Genomic DNA, 7,804 nt, shown 5'->3' with positions numbered 1-7,804 from the left:
GGGGCTTCGCCTTGCCCCGTGGAGATGCATCTTTTATTTGGTGTGAGCGGGGCTTCGCCCTGCCCCGTGAAGATGCATTTTTTTATTTGGTGTGCGCGGGGCTTCGCCCCCGCCCCTTGAAGATGCATTTTTTGTTTGGTGTGCGCAGGGATTCGCCCACCCAGTGACGATGCATTCTTTATTTGGTGTGGCGGCGCAAATACCTTAAAAAAGTGGAAAATATGCAAACAAAAAAAAGTGGTGTGGCGGCACAAATACATTAAAAAAAGTGGAATATATGCATTTTTTTCTTTTATTTTCGCAGAAAATATGTAGAATCTTTTCCCCTTTATATATTAATTTAGAAATAAGAGTCCTAATATGCACAAATTTAGTTTATTTTTTCCTTTTATTTTTGCAAAAAATATGTGGAATTTTTTCCCCTTAACATATTAATTTAGAAAAATGAATCATAATATGGTAGATACTCGATTTCCAAATTGAATTTGTACTTCAATAAAAATTCCAAATACGGTAATTAAGGTTTCCTTTTGAGTTTGTAATTTTAAACCAATCATAAGTTGCCAAGTGTCCTCACTTGAAGTGGTAAACATTAGTTAGATGGAGATTTTTTTTTGAAGCATATGCATGGAGTTTGGTACTGCCATCTCACATTTAATTTACTGAACTACAGGTCTGCCAAGGTAGTGCAGTCTGTGCAGATCCAGTTGTATGGACGGAACTTGAACAGTTTGATTTTTAATCGTTTCAATTCACTTATCATTTATTTATTACAGGAGTAAGTTGAAAACCTATATGCAACCTACCGTAGAAACTCTTTTATTTAATATTCGATTATTTAATAAATTCTCTTAAAAGTTTCCACATCCTAGACATGGTTGATTGCGGAAATTTCCAGATAGACAAGGGAATAACTGTGCCATTGTGTTTGCAGTTGTTGATTGAATTGGTAAAGCCATGGATATGAAAGTTAAGATGAATTTTGCCATCGACAATGTGAAAACGTGTGTGTGAATGGTTGAATGTGGAAATCATTGCAGGGAAGGAGAAGTTCAGTATTGGAGTGTAATATGCTCTAATTTCTTCTTTCCTTCGTGGCCAAGCAAGTTTTTATACTAGAATAATGACATTACTTTCATATCTCACATAATTTTCTTAAAACAGAATATGGTGGGTACAGATTGTAGCAGCGGTGGAGAAGTTCTTCCAGTAATCATAAACAGAAACAACTTTATACTTTCTGGAGAAAATGTATGTTGATGTTCAAGTACGCTACACACTATCTATTAAATTGGGTTTCTTTTGTGCATGTGTTAATATATTGAAGATGTTGCAGGGTGCTAATTCAACCTATAGGTCTTATACAATTTTATCATTGCCAGTATGAATTAGATTTTTTGTTGCTAAGAACGCGTATGATGTTATGATTTTTTCTTGAGTTTTAATCGCTACAAGGTTGTTGTAATCCTAAAACCCACCTCTTACATATATAATTATAATGTTTTGGTTCTGCTATTTAAAAGTTCAATCCTCTTTTCTTCTTTGCTTTGTTTTCAGGTCCAAAAGCTGCACTAGAGTCGCAGAATCTACAAGGTGTTAGGGTGGGAGATTACAAGTTCGTATAAAAAGTCATCATAAGTACATTAACCTGATGCATATTTGGTACTAAAATCTGGATGGTGGGTATGGTGAATGATGCTGGTGTTGGGTGGTGCTGGTGATGTTGGTAGAACTATTCTGAAACACCTTATTTAATGAAATGAAAATTCTACTTGGAGATTTGGTACTACAGAATACTTGGACAACAGACTAATATGTACTCTCTGGGTATCATGCGTTTACTAATAATAACAGTGAAGCCACTTATGTTTTAACTAATTGTGTAGAGCGGGCAATAGAAAAGGTACACAGTTGAGAGATGTTGACGCTTACATGTCTATTTAGCCTAGCAATTGAAGTGGTGATTTCCAAGCTTACATGTATGCCGAGTATAAGAGACAAAATAGTCCAGAATTCCGGAAGATTGTCTAACCTGAGCTCAATAAATTGGGAGCACTTGGTGAAAATAACATGGACCACATAATGATTGTTGGAACTGGAGGAAGAAACTCATTATCTTTCCACACCAAGTTTTATCCATTCGCAAGGTAACTCCTTTTCTGATGACTTTTTATACGAAATTGACACTATATTGTTTTCTTATGTCCATTTTCTTCATTATTTACTGGACGCGAATATTTTCAAGCTCTGATTTTTAGCAAGGGAGTTCGTTGGAGCTGAAAGTGACACAGACATTACTCATACTCAAACAGATGAAGCACTCAAACAACAGAATGAGTCTTCCGAACCTGCTGCTCTGGTGGTTACAGACATTCATGGTAATGGTCATTACTGTGCCTAATCAGTCGACTTTGATGAAATAATCTGTTATGCCAGACATTTTCATGTTGATTTCACTTCATGGTAATGGTCATTACCGTGCCTTATCAAACGAGTTCTTTAAGCTTTTACCATTAATGTAAATTTTCATAATCTCATTCTATTTAAGAAAATGAATTTATCGTGCTAAGAAATGTAAGAAATACTTACCACTTACAAGAAATCTCTGTCATAGTTCAGCTATAAAATTACAGTTTAGCACAGTTACAGTGCATATAAAATTGTTTTTAGGATAAACGAGTTTTCTTCTAATCTAATAAAACAGTTGAAAATGTGGGTGTTCTAACTGTTGACAAGGAGGTGAACAAGGCAGATACAATTTCAATCATGGTAATTGTTATGAAAGACTTTCAAATTTTAAATTATGCAATGCTATGTATATTTGCTTATTTAATAGTTATCTTGAACTAGAAAATTATAAGTGTTCTTACGGGACAAGGAGTTGGGAAGAATGGGCCAGTACATGCATTGCAAAAAGGACACGGAAAGTCTGCTTTGGAGTCCAACGTGTAACACAGATTGCATGACGGAGCCAAGGTAAATGGGTCCCTACTGGAACTCAAATATATGGCATAGTCGTAACATTATCAAACATGCAATGGACAACATTCATCTGTTAACTGTTGCTAACTCAATTCAAATCATTGTTGATGTAGTTATTAATCGGTATCTGGAAAACTGCAAAGTAATACCTCATAAGATGAACTTCAATTGGTTTCCAGTTGTTGATTGTCTGTTGATAAACATTTTCAATCAATTTGCAGCATAATAAGGGAGGATGGGGGTCGTGGTTTTATACGAATAGCTGAGTATGAAGATGAATTTGGTAATTCATCTAAAGGGTGAAAACTATGTAAGCAGTGAGACTCCTATGCAGTGGTAAGAACCATTATGATCTACTCCGAGAGAGTTTATTAGATGTATTCAGGAAATAGTGCATTCCTTGAATTGTTCTCTGCAGGAAATTGCTTGAGATGTACTATTTGAATTTCTATATGCGGGAAATTGCTTGAGATGTTTGCTTCATCCAGCGCATGATAGTTCGCGTTGAATTGACTGCGTGAGAGAAACAAATGGATGTACCCGTGATTGTCTTGGGGTACTAGAATGTTAGTTTGGCCAGTTAATATATCCTTCCCTGTTTGTTGTTTCTTAAATATCATTCCCTATTTGCCTGTTTGCGTGCTGCGTGCTTCTGTTTGAACATTTACATATATGTAAGGAAAACTAATTGGGTTACATCCATTTTTTATTAGTCGTGAAAAGCAAGTCTTGATATACAATGGACAGAGCACAATCATCATGAGGACAACGACAGAGGAAGAAGAAACTGAATATATTTCAGTTTATATATACTGGAGCATTTTGACAAGGGGAGATATTTAGTTTACCACGTGGATTAATACTGCATTAAGGGCTTGGTATGGTATTAACCCGTAGAAGAAAGGTGTGTTTAGTGTAATTATTAAGATCTTAGACTACCAAAAGATTAAATAGAACTCTGTAGTTGAATGTTGTAATTCGATTGAAAATTGGATTTAAATGTGAACCTCAATATTGTAAATTAATATTTAGTTGCACGATTTAAGTTCTTGGTTACGACCAAATAATAACTAATAATATTGAAAGGTAGCCAGCAAAGTCGATAGTCTTGCACTTTTCAATTTTATGTAATTTTTGAAATTTTCAGATCATTGGATTGATCTAAAATGGTTAGTATTTGACCTCTTATTTAAATTTTTTAGTTGATCATTGGATTTGGTAGTAACTCATTTTGTAAGTAGTAACAATATTTCTTTAAATCCAATGTTGTTGCCGGAACTCTCTACAATTCACCCAGATGAGCATCGCGACGGGGTGAGACGAAGCCACGCCACACCAAATTAAAGATTCTAAGACCAAATCAGAAATCCACGCTAAATTAAAAATCCTAAACGACGGGGCGAGGCGAAGCCGAGCCATACCCAATCAAAAATGTAACACGATCGGAAAAGAGGAAGTCTCGTGACATCAATTTAAAAATGCAGATGGGGCGAGGTCAAGCCGAGCCACACCAAATCAAAACCCTAACCGACGAGACGAGGCGAAGCCGAGCCACGACCATTTGAAAATGCGACACATTTTTAATGAAAATGTTAAAAAAAAAAAAGATGTCCAGTACGTAGTACGGGCACACAATCTAGTTAGGCCTTAAAATATTTAAGAAAGGTAAACACCTCGCGTTAGGATTCTACCTAAAAGGTCTGTCAAACTATTCATCTAATAACATATGACTATTTATGTGGGTGGCCCTACGGCTTAGCCTAAGACGATGCAACTAAAGTAATCTCATCAACAAATTATTTGGTTATGACTTATGATTGACACCTATTATACAGTAATGCTCTGTAACCCGTGAGAAAATCCCAGAATTGCTATGGTAACTCACAGAGAGCAGGCCTATTTTTGTCCGCTTATGATCCGAATGCTAGAGAGCATTGCCCTTAGTCGTCCGATTCCTTCACGGGAAAAATTTTGCCTTGAAATTTGAAGAGCTTGGTTAGTGCAATTATCGATTTTTATCATTTGTTGGGAAAATAAAAACATCGTTGTCAGGTGATATAACAAAAAGGTACTTCTTTTGTATCTGAGAAACGATGAGCACAGTTGGAGTGTCTATGCATACAAATTTATTTATGGATATATATATGCTTCCATTGGATCTGGAAGTTCCTGAACAACATCAACATTTCACTAGGAAGAAAATCTTTGAGACCACGTCTTTGATTGAATTTTGAGGGGTTTTGTTTTGCAGAAACTCAGTGTAGAAGTTTTTAGAAAAACATATTCCACGGACGTATATTAATCTTTAAAAAATCCATGCCGTAGCTTTGGCTCAATTATCTTGCCAAAAGACTATATCTGGCGAAGTTAAATTCACGGGCATGTCCAACTAACTGATTGTCATACAAAATTATAACAGTAAGTTGTTAAAGAAAAAAAAGAGGTTAATTATAAACTCAGAAAAACTTAACTTACCGTATTTGAAATTTATAGAAATCCAAATTCAATTCGGAAGTCAAGCACCTATCATATTAGGACTATTTTTTCCAAATTAATGTATACACACAAAAAAAACCATATGTTTCATACATATTTTCTGCGTAAGTAACCTATCTAATGCATTCGCCCCTACCATACCAAATCAAAAATGTGTCACACGGGGCGAGACAAAGCCCCGCGACACACCAAGTTAACAGAAAAAAAATATCCGGTGCGTGGCACGGGAACAAATCTAGTCTATTTAGAAGGTGATTGTTGTTAACCAGCAGAGTCCACGGGAGAATTGTGTTTAAGATAAATGAATCTATCTCTGTGACGCATCTGAATTTGATGATTGAATATGTTGTCAATTTTAGGTTCTTCGTTTAACAAAGCACGGTCGATGAGTCCTCTCTTAAATTCTGCCCAGGCAAACCAATTAAGCTAAAACCAAACGATGTAATAGAAAAAGAGTACTTGCCCAGTTGTGCTAGTAAATCGACCTTCTTCACATGGAAATGAAAATATTCAGAGAATTTTTTCGTACTTTTGTACATTGGTCTCTCGCTGCAGAAACAAAAGCCGCAGTTGAACAAGGTGGCTGGAGGCCTTACCATTGTTGTTCATGCAACTCAATAATCTATCAGTGTGACCCACTAAAATTATCTCAGCTGGGCAAGAGACCTGATCTTAGAGTATGTACTACGTTCCGTGACACAAGATGGATCTTCTGTCTGTAATTAACATCTGCACCAAAACAAACCATATAAGCATTTTCATTTGAATCCCCTGAACGGATGCATTACTCCCAAGCAACAGAACCCCGAGAGATATGGTGGGCATGGTCATTTAGTCAGAAAAAGAATGAGGTGAAAGATATAGAGTACTAATCTTCTACCTGGTGAGCCAATGTAAAAACAAATCGTGGTATAAGAAGGAATTGGAGAACTGAAATAGAATGGAAGAGAATACTGAGGAGCTAGTGATTATACACTGTATTATTTGAAACATCCTTGTAGGCACAAACAAAGCTGAATAATTGGGCCACCTGATTATGAAAAGTGGTAAAATTCTCGCTGGGGTACCCCATGGTAACTCGAAACTTATGTATTCCTCATCGGCATGCCTCAGATCAGGATCGAGCCAGTCACAGTTATACAACAATGGATTCACCCTCCAGACTCTACAACTGCCCAACTATCAGCTCCGAGTAATTTCTTCAGGCGAAGTTTTATTTGTTTGTTAGCCACAGAAAGTTTCAATGTGAAGTTGAAATGCAGTTTCCCGCACACCTGACAATAGCCTGCAGTTCTACTCAGCATTTCTGTGGCTTGGTGGTGAAGGGAGAGGTCTCTTCAGAACTGCAAAAAGCGACCGTTCAAGAATCTTTCTAAGTTAGTACTGTTTAGATTACCCCAGTTAACGTCGAATGCTGAGTCATTCGAAGCTAAAAGAAGATCTCAAAGTGCGTCTAAACAACGGCTTGAAATCGAAATCTCTAGTTCATCAAAAAAGTATTCTAATCTCGGTTTTGTGGGACGAGTTATAAAACCAAAACATGGCACTATGAATTCAGCAAGGGTCCTAGACTCAGCCTCTAACTTCTAGCATTATGGTGGGACTATCTATGGACTATCAAATCGGAACTTGGCGCAAGAAATGCACTGCATGCAAGAGCATACATAAGCCGTCACGCTAAAGACATACATTCACAACCAAAGGAGTTGAGAACATTGAACCATCTTACTCTTAGTAGTTACGCATACGAACATACGGCTTAAATCGTCGAGCAAAAGCACGATATGTTTGTCGAAGAATAATCTATTCATTAGCGTGTCAGTCTCTTGTAACCGACAGTTCACTACCGGAAAATCAAAATAAAATAGACGAGAAAACACAAACTCTCAATCATCCCAACTGTTCATCATCATTATTGTCAATAAGAGGTGGTGCCAGAAATCCATAATTTCATCGTTTGGTTAGAGGTTTTGTCACTTTTGTGTGAACTAGTTAGTTGAAAACGAACTCTTTAACCTGTTCTTCTGTCAGTGCAACACGTGTCGGAAGAACCTGGATTAGTACAGAAAGAAATTAGGTACATCTACCATTCCATCTCAATTATGTGTCTCTTAGTTGGTTTGATCATGCAGAGCAGATGATACCAAAGCCTTAATTTGTGATCTCTATGATGTAACCACCAGTGAGATGCTGAGGGGAATTGGTTGTCGAGTAGCTTTTGTGTTCACAAGTGTATGTTCATCTCTGGATTTGGTGCATGGTGTCCAAAACGATCTCTAAATTATATGGCGCATCAACTTTTTCTCTCTTAATTAGCAAACAAAAG

Source organism: Papaver somniferum, chromosome 2 (assembly GCF_003573695.1).
Source record: "Papaver somniferum cultivar HN1 chromosome 2, ASM357369v1, whole genome shotgun sequence".
Classification (NCBI taxonomy): Eukaryota; Viridiplantae; Streptophyta; class Magnoliopsida; order Ranunculales; family Papaveraceae; genus Papaver; species Papaver somniferum.
The sequence above is the reverse complement of the archived record's forward strand: the minus strand, read 5'-3'. Positions refer to the sequence as shown.